Here is a 22617-nt window from a genome sequence, read left to right on the forward strand (position 1 = left end):
ATCTGCTCCTCCGGATCACAAACTCTTTGAGGGAAAGCACTAAGTGTTTATTTTCTAATGTATTTGTTTCTGTACTTTGTAAGCACTCACACAGAGGAAGGGTGCAGTAAGCTTTTTGAATGAGTAGAGGGACATTTATTTGATGGCTGTTCTGTGCCACAACATATCCTAGGTACTTACACAGCCTGTGAACTAGGCATTATTATTTCCATTTTTTAGTTGAGATTGCTAAGGCACAGGGAACTGATAGACCCCATTCATGGGCAGTAGGAGGCAGATCTGCATTCACAGTCTAGGTCCTCTGACACCAGACTGCCTTTATAGGTAAAGTGATTCTTTTATTGTCTGAATATAACTGTGGAATAAGGATGAAAATGAATTTTTTGCTTCTTTCAGTAAATGTTTACCAATTTCTTGCTTTATTACTTTCAAAATAAAGAGTAGAGTTCTCTGTTCATTTTACCTTTATTATTAGTTACAAACTAGGAAAAAATAGTATAGTATGACCATGATACCACGAGATCCCTATTAAGCTAAATATTCTTGCTAATACTGCCTTGTTTATTTATACAAGAAGTATATATTCTTTGTAGACAATATGTAAACTCAGAAAGTATAAATAAAGGTTAAAATTCACTTATAATTCCTCTTCCTGCAGATACCCACTTTAAGTTATATTTCACCCTTATTTAAGAAAATTAGAAAATTGATATCAGTATTTTGTGTCATTATATCATGAGTGTTCTACATAGCACAGGATGTTTAGTGCTCATGAAACCAAATCTATGTAGATTATAGTTCTTACTTCAGAGAAGTTACTTCACAGGCAAATTGAGACATCCAGTATGTAAATTCTTACTTTAGATAGTCTTCCAGAAGACATTTATTTATTTATATTTATTTATTTATTTATTTATTTATTTATTTATTTATTCATCTTTGAGAGAGGGAGAGACGGCACAAGTGGGGAAAGGCAGAGAGAGAGGGAGACACAGAATCTGAAGCAGTCTCCAGTCTCTGAGCTGTTAGCACAGAACCCAACGTGGAGCTCGAATTCACAAATCGCAAGATCATGACCTGAGCTGAAGTTGGATGCTTAACTGACTGAGCCACCCAGGCACCCCTCTTCCGGAAAACTTTTAAAGACTCAAGGAAGGAAAGTAAAAATATACATATAATCCAATAAGACTATCACACAATAAACTTTAATTGCAGTTTGAAATACCAAAAAGATAATAAAAATCACCTTAAGCATTGTTTATGAATGGCCAAACAATCCTGCTGGAGAGAGAAGGGGCCTCATATCCAGGAAGGATTTGACCACCTGATCCCAGTGTAGTCTTTATATCAATGGATAGATTTATGACTTCATCTGTTCTCTTGAACTAAAGAGAGAGAGGTTAGAAAAGTCAGCCAGAAGCATAACAGTGATTGAGCAAGTGTAGCAGCAACCTCCCTCCCACTCCAGAGGGGGTAAACACTGGTTACAACAAGGAGTAAGAGGTTCATACTAGATTTACCTTTCATACTTTCTAGAAAATTAACGTATCTGTTTCAGACCAATTAAAGAAGAAAGACATCTCCCATCCAAAGTTTTAGAATCTTCTCAATGGGAATAGAAACCATGGTAGAATTGTTCTGGCTTGTTTCCATAATGTTTAAGAAAGGAGGCCTGGAGGGCATTCTAAATTGACTTGATGGTTTTAGGTTTGTGACATGTGGGAACTAATATTATTTCCATGTCAATGTACCCTGTCAGCTGCTGCAGATTAAAATATTATTAGCCCTTCCCTTTAATTGGCCATGTAATAAACCCATCATCTCAAAACCATGGCTTGCTGGTTCAAACACAGCCTTGGAGCCGCACTGCTTGCTTGTGAATCTTGATTCTACTCTTTATGGGCTTTGAGACTGTGGTCAAACTCCTCAAGATCTTTATGCCTCATTTTTTTGTATGTTCTTATCTCAGGGAGGTTTTATGAAGGATTAAATGAGTTAGCATATGTAAAGCACTTCAAATAATGCATGATACAGAATAAGAACTATAAAGGTATTAAACAAGAAGTAGTTTAATTGGGTTCTTTGTGTTTGCTGGTGAATGAGAGGTAAAAAAACTAATTGGGAGAGGGCTAATGATACATGGCTGACTTGGACATCTGATAATAATGAGAAAGTGCCAATGTTTTTGTGACATAGTGGGTGGGTGGTTAAGCAAGAAACAGACAAGTTAGGGCTGAATATTGCAAGGGTCTTTAAGCTCAATGGGTTACTTTACTAATCAAGGTATGTTGGGGCTGGTCTGGGGGGATGAATGGGAAAAATGGGTTATTTTAGGAACAGGATGAATATTTGAAGGGCGGGGGGTGGTGGTGATTGGGATTTCTCAGATACTTATCTGGGCTGTGAGTGAGTTTATTAAAAGAAGTAAACTGAGCCTATGAATAGATTGGAGATATCCAGAATCATTCCTATTTGCTAGGCTTTTGGATAAATGAGATAGAATTTTAATATACGATTCACTGTTTCTGTTGCCATTGTTGGTTGCTAGCACATAAACCACTTCTGGCTAATTGAATCAGAGAAGTAATTTATTGCAAGTGGGGAAGCTCAAACAACCAAGAAGAAAGGCAAGGCAAAAGATGTAGATTGCCTGGGAAGTACAGCCACTGGGGGACTGGGAAGCAGGGACTGAAGGATGCAGGATGGCCATTTCAGGGTCAGTCAGCCTCTTGTCACTTGTTCATATTCCAGAGGAAGGAATCTGATCAGCCTAGCTTGGGTCAGGTGCCTACACCGTGAGTAGAGGAGGGCACAGCATCTAAATAGGCAACCACACCTGACTGTATCTGATGGAGGAGTTTCCCCAAAACAAAATCAGGGTGCTATAACCAGAAGAGGGAAGAAAGGAAACAAAATGGGCAAAAAACAACAAATGCCCACTATTCTATATTGCTACAAGATACTGTGGAAGAAGACAAAAGGCATATGGAATTAAGGAGACCCTGAAGACTGATTTTTAATCTTTCTCTCTGGTTGCCTGCTCCTCTGACCTTGAAGCTAGACCCCAAATCCTGGACTTCTACCCGAAGGAATCTTTATACTCCGATGGAATTTTCTTCTGATCCTACCACAATATTAAGACAGTTTGAAACACTTCATGGATTTTTATGAAAATGGTGATGTTCTTTCATTATATACTTATTGGATGTCTACTATCTATCAGTAAAAGACAAGCCCTATCTCCTGCCTTTCAGAAATGTATAGTTAAGGAAGTAAAACAGACATATAAACTTACATTACATGATTCCAAGGTAGTGTGGAGAATAGTATTATAGAGAAATAAAGTAATGCACTGTAAAATCTGCCTAAGGGGTTTCAGTGAAGGTGGTATTTGAACTAAGTTTTGAAAAATGAATGAAAATTTATAATTTTAAATTGAGACATTTAGTATAAAACCAAAATTGTGACCCCAAATTATAGACATTACTCACACCTCTGTCAGTGGCACCAATTTTATCTACTGGCAGTGTAAAAATTGTTCTTCAGTCTTCCAAGCCTAAGAAGTGAGCTCATAAGTAATGCCTTGAAAGTCAAATACTGAAAAACAAATTAACTATTGCATTTCTAAATTACAACTATTTGTAAACAAAGCCTCATTCCTGATAACCATAGTTTCAGGAACTTAACTAAATGTGAAATGTACCAGGTCCCTCTACGACTCCTAGAACTCCTCAGCAGATGTCACTCGTTGGCTGGGCAGCTTGAAGGTCAGAGTCTCCTCCACAAGGCTCTTGGGTCAGCTACTGACTTTTTAGTACAAGGACTGCTTATGCATTTAACATTCATATCTTGGCTAGAACTCATTTCTATTGTGCTTTTGGGGGTCTGGATCTCAATCTTCTCTAGAAACTAAAATGAGAGTCAGGAATATAATGGTAACAAGAACTCAAAATGAGTATGGACAAGAAGAATCTTATCGCAAAATAGGATGATAAAGCCTCACTAATTAGGAGATTACTCTCAATTAGTAAAAATATTGTCAGAATCTCTTATAATGGAACCATATTTTCCTGTGGCAAATGAGTATTTCTCAAGTGTTGGAAAATATTTTTTCCCTTATGTCAATATGTATGCTTTACCTTGTTTCATAGCACATATCTCTGTAAACTACCTCAGATCAACTTTTAGACCAAGTTGGGAAAACGAAGAGGAAATGAATCAATAAATGAATATACTAATAGGCTCTAAAAAATAAGGTCCTTTTAAAAATTGCATAATTATCTAATTTAAGTTAATGAAAACTATCCAGAGTCCTATAAAATGCTTCTGTTGGCCCCATTAGTTTGCCAAAAATAAACCAGGAGTTAGAAGATCTGAGTTGTGTGTTGGCTCTGCTCCCATCTACCTGTGTAAGCCTAGGTAAAATACTAGAATGGCCCTGATGGATTAAGTGACCTCTGAGGAAATTTCTGCATGACGTGGTTGGCCCTACCCTTCTGAAATCCTTTCAAGTCACTTATCAATTTGCCTTAAGTGCTACCATTACTTAAAGTAAATCAGCCCAAACCATATAATTTATGAGATATTAGGATAGACACATTTGGATGAGCTCTATTTTTCATTTTAGTAAACATTCTTACTATATGTTTTGGTCAAAGCCTCTCTGATTCAAATTTAATTTAAAGAACATGCAGGCAAAATTACTACCTCTAAAGGCTATTGTAGGGTAGGGATAGATTCTAGGTTACATTGATTTCCCATTTGCAGGAACTTAGAACAACTTGTTCAATAGTTATATGATTAACTTTCATATAACTGCTATAATAAATAGTATTCCCTAAGTGTTGGAGAGAAATCCTTAACCATGACATTTTGATAGATTTGATTTATGTAATGGATTATTTTATTATCAGAGGCTTCATTTGCATTTTCCCAGTCATCTCAAGGTATGTAACACAGAAAAGCTAAGAGTGTACATGCTTTTATTTATTTTTTTAACATATCCCACCTAAAACTTGGAACACCAATTTTCTTAGGTCAAATTTGAACTTTGATTTAATTACTTCCTTTTTTAAGGACTGTACATTTTCTTCATCTTTCTGTTTTTTCCTGGGTTCTTGTTCATTCTTGCTCATGAAACCTTTCTGTATACTGGAAGTGCATAATAGAGGAAAGGCTCAGTGGAATGGAGGAAGAGAGATAATCATAGAAACCCACATTGAGCTAAATGACCCCTGGGATGCAATTTGAAGATGAGTATTCCAAATTATTTTTTCTCTGTCCAGATGATAGACTAATAAGAGAATCAACCAATCAGTCAATCAAACTCAATCAATAAGAACCGAGCAAGGCTCATCTGAGCAATGATGGATGGTACTTGAAAGTGAATTAGTGACTGATTTGGAGAGATTTCAGAGAGGTAGAGCTAACAGTGGCAAATCAAGTTAACTTGTATATATTGCTGACAGGATGTGGGCTGGGCAATAGCAAATTCTTTCCAATAGCCTCCAACTGCTTGTGAAGCTGACCTAGAGGCTGCTTCAAATCTGATAGATTGAAACAATTCCATCTGAAATCATTTTTTCAGCCTTGTAATTTTTGTAATAATATGTATCAAGCCTAGAAACCTGCATTTAAGCATCTGAATACATCTGAACAGAGGCAAACAATTCCCAACAATGCCTCCATGACAATATGCTGTTGGTTGCTAATTGGAAAAAAGCACAAGTAGTAATTAGAAGGCATTCTGTTGCTTGCTGGAAGGCTTCTCCCCTAAATGGTTAAAATATTCAGCTTCATAGGGTAACAACCTGATTTAAATTTTTGGAGTGTTGTGTTAGCAATGCATATTTACTTTTTTTTTTTTAGTCATGTAGGATGTGTGCACCAACTTAAAAATCAAGTCATGCTCCAAATGGTTACTAATATGGCCACTCCTGGGACCTCCTCTTTACTCCCTCTAGAGACGAAATCCCTCTCATGTCAATTCACCTCAATGCCTATCTAAGCCCCTGCCCTTCCTCCCAGTCCTTTTCAGGCCATGGTGCCAGCAGGCTCTTTTCCCCAGGTGTTGACAATCAACCCTTCAGCAAGATGATTGCCAAACAGAAGAGGAACATTTTGTAATGCATCCTGAAAGAATGTCAAGCCCAGACTTTTAGAAAATTCAGGTAAGCACAACTTGGACAAAGATAAAGTGTGTGCTTCACCATCTCTCAGGTTTTGAAGCCCAGGATTCCTGCCCGGATCCTATGGTTTTGATTGGACCGCACCACTGGATGAAGATATTAGTGCTGCAGATCCAATAGGCATTTATTCACTCTAGAAAGTTTTTATGTTGGAAAATATAACTAAAAGAGTGTTTTGTTTTCTGCTATATCCATTTTTCCCTCATTTCATTACAGTTAGGAAACATTATTCAGTACTTGGCAGTCTCTGTTTAGTCTTATGTTTCTGATGTTCCTCCCCCCATACTTTTTTCCCCCCTGACAAGCAGAGGCAGACCATAGGTTTTGAATGTTTCTGTTTGTGGCAGGCATCCCCTTCCTAGTGCACAGCCTGCTCTGGCCCTGTTATGCAGCAGGCTGGTGAGGTTACCCGGATACCCAGAAGTGACTTCTGTGGCTTTGACAGTACCCTGGTGGATTCAGCTGATTAGTCAAACCAACTGTTTATTTTCAGGGATTTATTCTATTTTCCTACTTTGCCAATATCACCTAATTGAGGACCAGACGCTCTTAATCAGGATCTTCTACAGTTCAAGGAACTCCAAAAAATCTTCCTTTACTCCAGGAGTCTAAAGCCCAGGCTTGAATAAATAGGTTCCCCTTATTCACTCCGAAGGAAGTATGCAAGTGAACATTTGGGTGCTTTTCTTTTCAACAGAGAATGGAAATGTTTGGAGACACAGTGTTTTGGAGACAGTGGGGGAAGTAGGCATTAAGTATATATTTTAAGGATTGTAACTTAGTGCACACTTTCCTGGAGGTAGTTTAGTTCTATCACATACTTTTGACCAAGGAATTTCACTTTTAACTATTGTATCCCCAAAGTATACTACCATATGTATTCAAGGAAGACTGTATAAGGATATTTGTATGGCATTGTTTACAATAAGAAAAGATTAGAAGCAATCTAAATGTCCATTTAATAGGGGACTAGTTAAATAAATTATCAGACGGCCATACAATAGATTCTTTAACATTTGTAAAAAAAAAATTGTTAAAAGAATGAAGCAGATTTATAGATACCAATATAGAAAATTTCCAGGCTATATTAGGTATCTAAGAAGGGACAGTCAATGCTGCCATTTTTGTAAATAAAAGGAGGCTTTATGTATACATGTATATGTTTGTGTACGTGTAGCCTTTCTTGACATACTATTATCAGCCGTTGCCTCTGGTGAAGGGAACTAAGGAGCTTAGAGGAGGGTGGAAAGAGTCTTACTTTGTATGCTTTTTAATAAAGCTTAAAATGTTTTCCTTGTGAATTTAATTCCTACTCATATAAGTAGGTAATTAAATAAACTGTAAATAAAGATGTTAATTTTTCATCTTCCTGTTAGGATTTCTTCTTACTGTTGTTTTTATTTTTGTTTGTTTGTTTGTTTGTATGTTTTTTGTGTTTTTTTTTTTTTTTTTTTCCACAGAAAGGATTCTCTTTCTGGTCCTTGGGGTCAGATAGACCTTTAGGTCTGGCCCCCACTGACTAGCTGTGTGATACTCAGCAAATGATTTAGTGTTTGCCAGAGCCTCACCTTTTTTCTCCTTCTTATAAATGAGATTAATAATATCTCAAGACTTACTGGGAGGCTTAAAAAAGGCAAGGTCCCTCCCGTAATACCTAGGACAAAATCTTTAATGGGACCTTGATAAAAGAAAGCTAATTCCCTGCCGTTTTCAAGGCTTCAGGAGGTAATCCTGGTGGGACGGACATTTCTAGCACCTTGCTGCAGCCAAAAATCTTTCCAGTACCCTTCTTTGAAGGCCGGTCTCACCCTCATAGCCCACTGGAAGTTTTACAGCTTACTAGGTTAAAACAAAGAAAAAAAAGACAAGAAGTTACCATAATGCAAATAAACAATACCTCTTCTCCACTGGTGTTATGATTCAAAATAGGTCTCTGATGAGGGCCTCAGGCTGCCATCAGATCACGTGGGGCCAGGGTCCCACTGAGCTTGCACCACCTTCCCCAGGGCCCCTGAAGCTTTAAGGTTCTTTGCTGCTGTGACCCTTAGATCCCTCTGGGGTCCTCTTAGTTCTGGCAGCTGCTCAGCCCAGGAGGACCAAACAGCTACTGAGCTACCCAGAGTCATTTTCCCCCAGTCTCCTGGGACCTTTACATTCAGAAAGAGTTTTTTTTTTCATTCTTTTTATTTTAGTTTTCAGACATGTATAAAAAATTGTTTCCGTTTTTATGGGTAAAGAGGATGCTTTTGAATAAACTTAGTCTCTAGTAGGGAAACTGCTGTGGCAAAGGAGTGTATGTGCCTGTATGTGTACACATAGTCTTCTTTTCTGAGATCATCAGAGAATCTGAAGCAACTGAAGTGTTTTGCTTTTGTTCCCCCTGTGGCCTTGGTCTAGTTGAAGTATACCACATCCTGGGTAGTTTTACACACAACAACCTGAAACCAGAGGTTGTGGACTCGAGTCACAGAGAGGTACCGAGTTCTTCTGAGCTCTGGTGAGAGTCACAGAGCCCACAGTACTTTACACCTGTCTCGATTATCATTCACCCCATTGCACTGTCTACACCAATTTGCAGTGGAAGGTTGAAGTGGAGGGTGCTAGCTCTGGAGACTGTCAGATCTGGGTATGAAAGCCGGCCTTGCTACTTTCTAGCTGGGTAGCCTTCATGTCTTAGTTTGTTTCAGCTGCTATAATAGAATAACTTGGGTGACTTCTAAACAGTAGAAATATATTTTTCACGATTTGGGAGGTTGAGAAGTCCAAGGTCAAGGCACTTGCAGATTCAGTGTCTGGTGAGAACCCTCTTCTTCAAGACAGTGCATTCTTGCTTGCAACCTCACATGACAGAGGATCTCTGGGACCTTTGTATAAAGGCACTAGTCTGATGGCTTCTGCCCTCATGACCCAATCACAGGTTCTACTTCCTAATACCATCACACCGGGGGTTAGGATTTCAACATATAAATTTTGGGTGGAGCCATGGGCAGGGACATAAACATTCAGGTCATAGCACTCGGGTAAATTATGGAATCTTCTTAAAGCTTTAGTTTCTTCATCAGTGATACAGGGATAATGATACCTGCCTCATGGAGCTGGTGTGCCCACCACTGTGTCTGGCACACAGTGAGCCTTCAGCCAGGGGCACTGCTAACTCAGACCCTGGCTGTCTTTTTGCTTGATAGTGAGTTCTTGCAGGACAGACACTGTTTCTTTCCCTTTATTTTATCCCAAGTGCCCAGCACATTGCCTAAACACTTGATGAATAAATGAGCTCTCCAAAGCAGAATCACAATGTGGCTGATTTTGTGACACATGTGCCATTCTTATTTGACTGGCATCCGTGGAAGACCCCCTTGTAACATCATTTTCTTCTTGACCACTCCTCTGCCTTTGGAAAACTCTTCCACTTCTATGTATTGTTTTATAAATTGTCTTCCATGGATGGTTTATTATAACTTGTTTTATTTTTTTGTCTTAAAGAAATTCTCTCATCCTCAAGACCAATAGAAAAGAAAAAGGATTTCAGATATTTATAGCAAATTTTTACTATATTTACATATTACATATTAATATTACATATTACTTAAAATATGCATTTGGCTAGAAAGTAGGAAAGATAATTGCTTTCCAGAATTTTGCATACAATTCTCTTAGGTCTATACTGTGGCATTCAGTATGTATCTTTAGACCCTTTCTTTTCTTTTTTTTTTTCTTTTTTCTTTTTATAATTTATTGTTGAATTGGCTTCCATACAACACCCAGTGCTCATCCCAACAGGTGTCCTCCTCAATACCCATCACCCACCCTTCCCTCCCTCCCACCCCCCATCAACCCTCATTTTGTTCTCAGTTTTTAAGAGTCTCTTATGTTTTGGCTCCCTCCCTCTCTAACCTGTTTTTTTTTTTTTCTTTCCCCTCCTCCATGGTCTTCTGTTAAGTTTCTCAGGATCCACCTATGAGTGAAAACATATGGTATCTATCTTTCTCTGCCTGACTTATTTCACTTAGCATAACACTTTCCAGTTCCATCCATGTTGTTATAAATGGCCAGATTTCAATATTTCTCATTGCCAAGTAGTATTCCATTGTATATATAAACCACATCTTCTTTATCCATTCGTCTTTAGACCTTTCTTATAGAAATTTGAGTTGGGCCTCTTTCAAATTTTCATGTAGCTTCATGTTGTAGCTTCATGATACCCAAATGCAAGATAGGTCACTACTGAGTTAGTTCAAAATATATATGGTGACTTTCAAAAAGTGAAAACTAACCAGTTTGTCTCTTTTGTATTTGACCTAGAAGATTACTGTAACATACTACCTAATAAAATGGGCAAAATTTGATACATACTTTTCCCCAAATGTTAATATTATTATTATAAAAATGAAGGCACAAGAGCTTTTCTATTTCCTGGAGAGAAACCTCTTCACTTCTGCTTTTCAGACATGACCAAAGTAGGCTCTGATTTCTTTGTTGTCAGAAACAAAGAGCTGGAAGAGACCATAGAGGTCATTCATTCCAACCCTTCATTTTGCTGAGACACTGCGTGACTTAACCAGGATCACAGGGCTAGTTAATAGCAGGGTGGTTCTTAGAAGGCAGATCTCCTAAATCATTTTTCAGCGATTTTTCTAATACACCTAATGCCTTTTCTCCTACCCTCAAGATTTATAGGTTTTAGTGATGCATATTCTAATATTGTTACTCTTAACTTAAATAAGTTAAGGAATGATGGCAGAAGATTGATTTCATTGAGGGAATTCCATAGGCAGTTAAGGGTGTGCCTATACTCAAATGAGAGAAAACAAAAATGAGAAATCAAACAATGTGGTTAGGATCATATTTGTCAGAAAAACCAGTATTTGGTGACCAAATTTATTATCTAGTTATGGAGATGAGTCTAGTGCACATGAAATGAGAGATAATCAGATGTTTTGTGAGGTGATGGATTCTATGGTACAGAGAAAATGTTTCCTGAGGACTGTAGGAGTGAGAGGAAACTTCATGGAGAAGATGAGACTAATCTAGGTCCTGAAGAATGAGCAGGGTTTAGATATGGAGCTGGAGAAGCAGGGCATTCCACACAAGACCAAGAAGCATGTGTGGAGCAGTAGAATGGGAACTGGAAAATTGTGGGTGTGTGTCTTGTGTATTCATGAGAGACTGGTGAGGAAGCCAGTCTGACTGGAAAATAAGGATAGGTTGGTAAGGTGGAGTCATATTATGGAGGACTTTGAAAGTCAGGTAGAAAAGGTCAGACGTGTAGACTACAGTGAACTCACTTTGCATTTTGAGCTAAAGCATGACTTTGTGGAGATTTTTTGAGACTGCTATTTGGGAAGTTTGGTTTTGAGAGTCTGGATGGCTGGTTATGAGGCATTTCAGTATCTAGGCAGGAGATAGTAAGATGGTAGAGACAAGGGGAGATGGAAAAGAAAAAAAAATATATAAAGACATTCCTAAATAATAACTACTGTGGTAACTGGTTAGATGTGGTAGATGAAGAGAAGAAATTGTTCCAATTTGGATCTGAAGCTCAGAGAAGTGACCAAGCTCACAGAAGTTTGTCTGAATTTCATTTACCACCAAGACCAGAATTTAAGCTAATTTCTCTAATGGAACCTATTCCTGGCCAGCAATCCTTCTCTTCTCTTTTAGGTTACAGAGCTATTGTATTAAACATGTGTCTTATTTCCTTTAAGGAAAAACAATATTTGTAAAAAAGTTGCTTGGTTCCTTGCACCTGCCTTCTGATTATTGTTGACTTTGCCACTTAGTTATCTCATTGTTAAATATATAAAGATCCCTGGAGCCCATTAGTCTCTGCAGGTGAGAATGTATTTAATCTACGGGAGAAAACACAATTACTTACCTGGACTGTTTGTTCTGTGACTAATAATGCAGTCACATTGATCTACCTTCTATGCCCAATGAGTTCCCAAAGGTTTTTGTATTGAGAGGAGAGGGGGCATCAGATTTAATGGTTTAGTTCACATACATAACTAAGGGAGTTAGTTGGGGGATCTTGGATATCCTCATTGGGTAACTGATGAAATTTAAAAAGATCATAGGGTACAGAAGTCTGTAGCTCTTGTACAAGAGAGTGACATTTTTTTCTGGTCCAAGGGACATCCCATTCTCTCACTGCCATGTCTCCATCCTGAGAGAGGCTAAAAACCAGGTAAGCTAGAAGAACATTATGCTGCAAGTGTTCCTAATGCCAGCAAACATTTATGTAGTAAAATGTTACTACTACTACTACTACTACTACTACTATTATTATTATTACTACTATTAATATTATTATTATTATTTAATCCTCACAGTAGTCTTAAGAGGTAGATATAATTGTCATTCTCATCTTACAGATAATGACACTGAGAAAGTCTGAGAGAGATAAAATAAAATGTGTGTCAAACCATCTGTCTGACTTTAAATCCTGGATTTTTTTCACTCCAGTGTGGACACCATGGGCAAGAAATCAGGCTCTGAGAACCTGCCAACTTGTTTACATGTTTTATTTTTCAATTATGTGACATTAGTTCTTTATGGATTGTTTGGACTTGTCTATTACAACAAATAATTCATAGAGTGGTATATTTCTTTGCACTGGCTATTAGCTCCTGTGAACTAATTTTGCTGCATAAAGTCATCCTTGCAGCTGTTTAAATTATCCAACCAATCTGAATTCTTGTTTTGCTTCTTACAAGGTCTGGCTTGACTTGGAAGAAAAATGGGTATTCAATTTCTCTCACTATTCCAGCTGCCTGGAACGATAACTTCTACCTGTACTTTGAGACTCTGGCTCAAAGCCAATATGGTTGTGCAAGGGAAGGGTAAAGTGGCTGAGTTGAGAGTGTATGTTGTGTCTGCGATTTTTACAAGGGCAGTATTTTGAGAACAGTGTTGCCACATGGCTGAAGGAAATGTTGGGTTGCAAACATGCTTGGTGTGGTTTGCTATGCTTTTACTCATTTTCCTCCCATTAAGCTGTCTTTATCAGTTTGTCTTTCGGACACTTGCCACTCTAAAATAGAGTGCCGTGTGAATGGTGGCATGTTCTGGGCTTAAACCTGTGGCAAATCACCAACATTGCTCCTCTTTTTAAATTCCAAGAAAGCATGCTAGGCACCAAAGAAAAGTTGGCTGGCATTTCTTCTGGTTGTGATATAATCATTGCATTCCTTGACTAAAAGATTTTGAGAGGCCAGCTTATTGTTCCTAACTTGCTCGCATCTTCTCGACATGGATCCATTTAAAAAATCCTCAGAAAAGGTATTACATTTTATTGAGCCCCCAAAGAGAGTCCAACTTCTTTTTATTATTAATTCTAGTGTTTATCAATTTAGATTGTGTTTAAATAACTGGAAAAAAAAGCAGGGGGCGCCTGGGTGGCGCAGCCGGTTAGGCGTCCGACTTCAGCCAGGTCACGATCTCGCAGTCCGTGAGTTCGAGCCCCGCGTCGGGCTCTGGGCTGATGGCTCAGAGCCTGGAGCCTGTTTCCGATTCTGTGTCTCCCTCTCTCTCTGCCCCTCCCCCGTTCATGCTCTGTCTCTCTCTGTCCCCAAAAAAATAAATAAACGTTGAAAAAAAAAAAAAAAAGCAGATGATGACAAGGTTGACCAACTCTGTAGTCCTCTTCCTGTTTGTTTTGGCTCAATACATAGCCAGTTGAATTGATTATGTAAACATCAGCTATTCACATGGAAGAACAAACTGGACTGGATTACGTGATACTCAGGTCACAAAGACCTAACCTCATTATCACCAAATTCATCCTTCATCTAATTTCAATCCCTGAGGGTGCAATTCAAGTAATCCTCCTCTGAAGTTGCCATAAACGGAGGTGGAAATAACTTCTTGCTTTTGGCGGTGTAAGAAACCTCTGTATGTACAGGAAGATAAGAGAAAGAAACTTTGGATCCTTACAATAGATAATTTGAGAACTTTTTGCTGCTCAAGTAATCTTAGGGACCTAAAGTTGCTCAGTGAATATGAAATTGTTCATAAACAATTTAGGACAAAAAGCAACAGTGGTAAAAATTAACTACTGTTTAGAGAAAGCAGTCCCAGGGTTTAAAATGAGCTCTCCATGGGACGCCTGGGTGGCTCAGTTGGTTGAGCAGCCAGGTCATGATCTTGTAGTTCATGAATTCAAGCCCCACATTGGACTTGCTGCTGTCAGCACAGAGCTCACTTCAGATCCTCTGTCCTCCTCTCTCTGCCCCTCCATGCCTCTCAAAAATAAATAGACATTAAAAAAATAAGTAAATAAAATGAGCTGTCCACACAGAAGAGGACAAAGGAAGATAATAGACAAGACCAAGGTGATAGAAGCAGAACCAAGCCACTGGCGTGATCATTTCTGCTGAATAACTGTCATAACTGTCATAACTCATGCTAGTGCTTTGAGCAGGGCAGTGGCACTGACCCCCATTATAGCTGGCAAGAGCATGCAGGTCTTGGGGAATGTTCCTACCAGTGGATGCCTGTTGGCAGTCTTTTGCATGTGTTCATGCAGATGAGTCACACACATTACCGGAATTACCCAGGACACTTAAAAAATTACAATTTCCTGTGCCCTCTTACCTGATATTCCAATCCTGTAAGTTTGAGATAGGACTCTGGAAAGATTCTTGGAGACTTTCCTCTAACTGAGCTTTTACAAAGAAATCATCTATCTTGAATGAATGGGGAAGCTCTTTACTATTAGCCCTTATTGAATTAGTTATATCTGCAGCAAAGTTCATGGAGGACACCCAGGTCTTTATCAGGATTTCCAACTAGCCCAGGTTCTTCTTAAGTCACCTGGAATTTCTCAGATGTGAACTGATGGGCTGTGTGAGGGGTAGAAGTGCCTGATTACCTCATCTTCCCAGGATCCTCATTGCAGGATCAGCTTTTTTTTTTTTTTTTTTTTTTTTTTTGTCAAAGTCCTCCCCTGGCTTGGAAGTAGATCATTGGCTTACTCTTTATTGTCCTGGACCTGGCATAAGACCTACCACACACAGGTTGTATCTGGTGTGCTAGATGTGAGTTCTGTGTGACCTCTCTATTGGAGCCTCTTCTTCCTCTTACATGCTGACTTCTGCCTCAGTTTATCAGAGTAACTTTCCAATTCTTCATTTAATCTGCAGCCTACCATGTGTCTTAGTCTACTACCCTGGACACCTGCCTTAGTGCCTGGCTCTTTCTTGACTCTTCTCCTGTGGCCTATTCTCTGGACTTCTACTGACTAATCCTACAGTGCATGGAGTGGAGTATCTTGTGGGGCTAGCAGTATATCCCAGATGTGAACTGCCTTGTTTGGAAGGTGGCTCAAGCAACTTCTAGCTGGATATAGTTTGCACAAGTGACCTAACCAGTCTTTGGTTTCTTTACTTTACTTTCTTCATCTTTCTTATCTTAGTTTCTTCCTGTAAAGCAGAGAAATAATAGTATCTGCCTCACAGAATTGTAAGGATTAAATGAGGCAACACATGTAAAATGTTTAGAAAGTACTTAATAAGTGGAAGCTACTCTCATGATTATTACTGGCTTACCTGGAGCTGTGAAACCACTGCCTGCTTGATTACAAATTTTGTCTGCTTGCTACATGGAGTTGAGTTCACCACATCCTTTGGACATCCTACTGTGCTGCCCAGTGCACATCCTATTATGTTGCCCAGTACACAAGTTCCCAGCTGTTTATTCTCCCCTGTTCCCTTCAGTGTCAGCGGCATTTCTGGAGACCCTGTGAAACTCTTGTTCAACCAGCCTCATTTATGACAATTCATCCTCTTCAGTTTTCTTGCCTTTTTTTGACTGAATCGCCCAAGTTCCTTCAACTTCATTTGCTTTAATTTCCAATCACTCAGTCATCTTTTTGCCTCCATTTTAAGCCTTTTCCAAATTATTTTCCCACTTAGGTGCTTAAACCAAGTATGGTTTACAGAAGCTACAAACTAGGCTGAGGATTCAAAGATTGCCTTGGGGTCTCTATATGCTCTCCTTGATTCTCCATTCACAGTTGTGCTAACAGGTTGAACCCCAGCATGCAGCTCTTCTTTGGCTTCTAACATGCTCTCTCTCACTCTCACCAAAAACTTTCTGTGTTTTGTTACATTATTTTGCAAAAATTAATAAGATCTCAAGAAACTGCTGATATTATGGAGAGCTTAGTGGTAGACTGCCTCTTTTGTGGTGGTGAAAGTGAGGAAATAATGATGGGAAAAGAAGAGAAAGAATATTGCTATTTATTCAGTAAATATTTAATTAGTACCTATTTTGTACCAGGCATTAGTCTAGGTATTTAAGAGAATATGAATGAATAAAACAGACACAGATCTAAGTCATGGAAATTTTCCATCAAAGGTGGACACAAAATCAATAGTTGTATTTTAATCAAAAAATATTTTTATTCAGATTAAGAAGTTTTAGAGTTTAAACAGATCAAGGATTCAAAATCATGACATTTAATAACATGCTTGGCAAAATTTGGATATTATTAGTGATATTTGAATTAGTAAACAACAAATATAATGAATTGATAATAATCAGCTTTTACCTTGATATTTTTGTTTTTTTGTTTTTGTTTTGTTTTGTTTTTTGTTTTGTTTTTAAATAGGCTTCATGCCCAGTATGGAGCCCATCACGGGACTTGAACTCTTTACTGTCAGATCATGACCTGAGCTGAGATCAAGAGTCAGATGCTCAACCGACTGAGATACCCAGGAGCCTCACCTTGATATTTTTCACATTTTCAAAAGCTGAGCTGAATAATGAAAGTCACACAACATTATCCTGGTGATCTAGAATCTTCTAGAAAATGTTGATGTGGCTCTGAGGCTCCATGAGGGCAAAATTTACAAATACTGTTTGAGAGTGATTAGTCATCCTCTAAGAGGTATTGGCAATATTTTGGATTAAAAAAAATCAGATCTTTATGTATTATGATTTTCTGAGTAGTAGCAGAGGTGATGTCCCTGTCTGAAAAGAGTTAAGGGTGATGGTGGCAAGAGCAGTGAGAGGGCAGGTGTGACAGTGGCTTAAATATCATGTTCTCCACATGTCTGTGCAAGGTTGTCTGGTGGGTGTTAGGGTTATTTCAGGACATTCTGGGGGCAGAGAAATGACAGAAGATATAGAAAAGGGAGGGTATTTTTCCTCCAGACTTTAAAAATAGAAATCACATGGGAAGAGTCACATCTTAATTTTTTATAAACTAACATTTTAATATCATGGAAAAGAAAATTACATAAAATCCTGTTTTAAAATGCTTCTGATATTTTAGTATATTTAAATTGCATGTTAAAATATTTAAAAAAAATAAGGCACAGCTCTTAAAAGAATTAGAGTGGAAATTTAGAAATTCAGAGCTAATTCAAAGATCTGTATTTGAAAATCTAGCCTGTTTCCGGCATTTTCCCAAGGCCCTGTGAATACAAAAGTTGCCTAAGACACATCTCTAGTTCTCAAAGAACTCACAATATAGTAGAGAGTGAGGGTGACACACACAACACCAAATGAACACTATTCAATGTGGTAGGTGGTCTATCAGGTTAGATCTCCTCAAATTACCATGGGAGGAAGGTGGGCTGTTTCTGGGAAATTTTATTATCAAGTTTTCTTTCCTTCTCTTTTTACCCTTGTGCTTCTGTGATCTTATGGTTTAACTGTACGTAGCAAGTCATCTCAAATCCTTTGATAAGTAAAAAATGTTCTTAATCAATAAAGATAATCCTCTGATAAAGCTAAATTTGGATACAAAATCTGACATGAGATCAAAGAGTCATCTTAAACCATTACCTATAAAACATCCTTCAAACAAATAGGTTGTTCAGAAAAAGTCTCAGAGTGAATTTGCTGGAGGGTTTGTCAAAGGTCATGTCGTTTCCTGATTCGAAGAGATTATCACTGGGTGATGTCCTTACATTCATCGGTCTCTTGTTCTTTTTTACTCTGGTTAAGGATCACAAAGAATCTGACCAAGATTGGGAAGAGAGAGCAACTGTGAAGAAGGAGGATTCTTCAGATAGAAAGACAGGTGTAATTATAGTTGTAGGGGATGTTAGGAGGGCAGTATTGAGCCCTGACTAGGTAGTTAGGAAGGAGATGGGTAAAAACTTGGATCCTGTGTCTGATCCCAGGGAGCAGGTTTAAGAGGTAAGTTTTCACTTAGTAGCTCTGAAGTACAATCGGATGAGTGTAGTCCAAATATTTCCAATTCTAAAAGTCAAGTCAGGGAAAAATTTTCTTTGAGCCTGAGAAGCAACAGTGAATTAAATTAAACAGGTAGTGGCAGGAATCAAAGGATCACATGATGGAAGGCACCGATTTATTTCCATGGGTTTGCTTTCTTTAAATTTTATTTTATGTAGTTTTAAAACTATATTTTGAGTTGTTTATAGTTAGCAATGTTAATATGATAGGGAAAGATAGGATTCAGTAGGCAGAGAGGGAAAGATTATGACATGAGGTCCCTGGGTTGGGAAAAACACATATTTTGGAACAATGCTGGGCATGACTGAGCATAGCAAACCCTCTCAGGTGTAAGGTTCCTCTTAAGAATGTAACACACCCAGGGGCACCTGGTTGGCTCAGTAGGTTAAGTGTCCTACTTCCACTCAGGTCATGATCTAGTGGTTCCTGAGTTCCAGGCCCGCATGGGGCTCTGTGCTGACAGCTCGGAGCCTGGAGCCTGCTTGAGATTCTGTGTCTTCCCCTCTCTCTGCCCCTCCCATGCTCATACTCTGTCTCTCTCTGTCTCTCAATAGTAAATAAAGGTTAAAAAAAAAAAAAAAGAATGCAACAGACCCCACCTACTCCCCCTCAGGTTTCCCTCAGAAATTTAACAAAAGACCTAAAGGTGGCCACAGGCTACCCATCATACAATGGAATTGAGCCAATCAGAAATGGACCACCCAGCACCTAGAGCTATCAAATCAATAAGGGTAGAACCTGAGAAGGAACAAGGGGGAAGGGACCAGGCCGGGATGACCAGAACCTTATAAAACAAGGACCCCTGCCTATAGTCAGCAAGCGTTCACTTTGGAATGTCTATTCTCTGTAAAGAGAGCTTTCCTACTATTCTTACTTTCTAATCTTGTACTCTAATAAACTTTTGCCTGCTGCTTATTTTATTTTGTGTCCACCTCTTCATTCTTCCAAAAGGTGAGGCAACGAATCCTGAGTTTTGAGGTAAACAATCCTGCAACAGTGATAAGTAGTTTTCTATTTATGTTGTTACGTTAGTGAAAGCTGCTTTTATACAAAAAGGAAAACTGACTCAATGGTATGCTAAACAATCTGAGAGACTTGTCTGGTGAAAACTAGCTGGAATACATAATATAATCAAGGACTACATTGTGTCCCCTAGTGTCAACAACACAAATTGCAAGCACAGTGATCCTGCCCAAGAAGAATTAACCAGCCTTGCAAATCCTCCTGAGTAACAGTAAACAGCAAATCATGGCAAAGATTGGCCAGTAACCACTGTAAATTAAAAGTGGAGCATACTACATTGTCGTTGATTACTCCTATATCCCCCATTTAGTGATAAATTTTGTGAGTGCAGGGACTGTATTAGACTTACTTAATGTTGAACTTCTAGAACTCGGAAGTATGTGATGCATAGTTGGTATTTGAGAAAAATTATTAAATGTATGGGAAACTAGGGTGAAGAGTGAGGAGGGAAGCAAAAAAGGGATGTACAAGGACCTCAAAATTGAAACTAAATTTATTTTCCATATTTGCATAGAATCCTCCTTGTCTTTTCCTATGAGTCATAGATAGTTTACTTCATCTAAAAGGGCTTATTAGGTACTTACTTTTAGTTTTCGAAATATAGATTTGCCTTTTCATCGACAGCATGTTTCTTAACAACAATGGTAGTAATTTTGTAGATTCTTTGCAGTCTTAGAATTAAGATTTCAGGGCCAATATGTGAGATCTCCAACCAAACTGTATTTTCTGTCACCTAAAATGTACCAAATCAAATAGATTGTAGTTTCCAGGGAATCCTTGACATGTAGGCCCATCTATTTTATAGAGTGGGTAATGTATCCCCTTTATAAAAGTGCCTATTTAATTCATCTGAATTAAGTGAGAACAACAAACAGAAGGGTTTTAACCACAGAGATAAAGTAACTCTGAATTGCAAAGCCAAGAATGAGTGCAAGTTAATGGATTTGCATTAGGAAAGGCTTAGGTGAGCCCATTAAAGCAGACAACTACAAAAATACAAAGTGGGATCTTACAAAGAATCTTCTTCATAAGGTTTTAGGATTAGTGCTTTGAAAATATGATAGCATACAGAAAAATAGCATTAGAAACTGAAAAAAACCATTTTCTAAAGGAGCCATTCTCAGCCAGAGTGCAAAAGACGCCTTTCAGCTGGAGTAGCTTTTCCCATTGCCTGGTGCCAGGTTGCTGTAGCATTGGCAGGCAGCTTCACACAGCTCCTTTCCTTCAGGAGTGCCAGCAAAGAGAAGCTTGCAGAGCATGTCTGCACAGGAGACCAGAAAACTCAGGTTCCTTTAAGTCTAAATAAGGAGATTGTTTATAAGATTCCTCCTTAGTCAATCCTTGATGACTTTAGAGACGGTAGCCCTGTTGGTTTCATTATGTGATTTAAAAGAATGTATTGAAGAAAATGTCAGTAGGACCCTATGACTGACTATACACATTATACCGCAAGGTCAGGTTTTCTCATCCTTGGTCATCATTAGTCTATTTTGTATAATATTGCTAGTCAGACTCCTTAGGTCATCTTAGAATTTCAGTGAACAATTCTAGACATCCAAGAAACATTTTTTTTATAAAGGTACTATTTTTTAATAGTGAGCATATGAAAATAAAAATAGTTTGACCATCACCTCTTGGTGGCAAAAGTACAACATTTTTAGACAGTAAATAAACAGAAGGTTGTTTTAAGGAGTAGTAAACCCAGGCAAGGAGACAGTCTGAAGATAAATGCAAGACCAGGAGGGAAGATAGAAATGGAGAAGAATATCCTCCTGTGTGGGATATCCTCCAACCCTGTGACTGCAAGCATAGTATGTGGGCCAGGGATATCTGCAATAATATCTGGTGAACCCAGGTCACCCCTTCCCCTCAGACTGAATCAGAATGTCACTGCTAAAAGGATTCCCAAGGTGGTTTATAGACCTAGAGCTCAGCTGTAGGAGTCCTGAGAGTCAGGGTTCTGAGTATTTCTACAATTGCTAGGGCTTTCCAACTTTTGTATTTATGAGAAACACCTAGGGAAGTTAAAAAGGCAAGTTCAGGTCCCTGATCAAAGAGGTTCTGATTCTGTAGACTTGTGTGGTACCCGGAAAATTTGTATTTCTAACAAATTTCCCAGGGATTCCAGCCCAGATGGTCACTGGGACACACTTTAAGGAACCTCTGCTACTGATATGAAGATCTGGCAAAGGAAGGCTAAGCTTACTAACTGCAATCTAGTGAAGCAATAGGTCATAAAAGGCTTCCTGTCCAGGAATAGTGTAATGGAGTTCTGTGTCAGAGACATGAAAACTGGTCATAGGACCCAAGACCTCATCTTCCTAGCTTTATCTGTGTTCTAGTCATACTGAGCTCTTTGCTTTTCCCAAAACTCACTAAGCACTTCACCACCTCAGTCTTGGCCATGCTATTTTCTCTGCACAGGTTTCAGAGTCTGCAATGCTGTTTGGATTCTAGCTTAAGGCATGTACTAGTTTGATGACCTCAGGCAAGTGATTCACAGTCTCTGACACTCTGTGTCTTCGTGTATAAAATGGGTAATGTAGTACCTGTCTTATGGGGTTATTGTGACAGTCACAAGAGAAATGGCTTGTGTAAAATATATAGCACAGTGCATAGAAATTAGCAGACATTTCGTAAATTATCACTACTGTTGTTACTCTTTTTTTTTTTATTTGGAGAACTCCTGTTTTTCTTCCAAGACTTAGTTACTCTTTGTAGCACTCTTTTTTTTTTTTAATTATTTTTAATCTTTATTTATTTTTGAGAGAGAGAGACAGCTCAAGCAGGGGAGGGGGAGAGAGAGAGAGGGAGACACAGAATCCAAAGCAGGTTCCAGGCTCTGAGCTGTCAGCACAGAGCCTGATGTGGGACTTGAACGCACAAACTGCAAGATTATGACCTGAGCTGAAGTCAGACACTTAACCTGCTGAGCCACCCAGGTGCCCCTCTTTGTAGCATTCCTTGATGAACCTTCCTTACTGCCACCATGAATAGCTCACGCATCTGTGCTCTTATAAGTACTTAAACATTTCTTTTTGTCCATTTTAGACATGTGCTTTTCATTTGTTCCCTCTCAAGTGAACCGTAAGCTCATGAAAACAAACAAATAACAAAAATGAACCCTTTTCCTCCTCTGTAGCTTTAGCACTTTACACATAATTATAGTTAAGGCAAGGTGTTTATGTGTTTGGCACTCTTC

At 38.6% G+C, this 22617-nt stretch overlaps 1 long non-coding RNA gene across 1 annotated transcript in view; it reads left to right on the forward strand.

Annotated features, from left to right (window-relative positions):
• Positions 1–5115: 5115 nt before the first annotated feature.
• The window catches only part of LOC123608600, a 36882-nt gene continuing 19380 nt past the window's right edge, over positions 5116–22617 (forward strand). The window contains exon 1 of the long non-coding RNA XR_006717328.1: positions 5116–6170. This is a non-coding gene — a long non-coding RNA (uncharacterized LOC123608600). The remainder of the gene's footprint in view (positions 6171–22617) is intronic.

Source organism: Leopardus geoffroyi, chromosome A1 (assembly GCF_018350155.1).
Source record: "Leopardus geoffroyi isolate Oge1 chromosome A1, O.geoffroyi_Oge1_pat1.0, whole genome shotgun sequence".
In the NCBI taxonomy this organism is placed as follows: Eukaryota; Metazoa; Chordata; class Mammalia; order Carnivora; family Felidae; genus Leopardus; species Leopardus geoffroyi.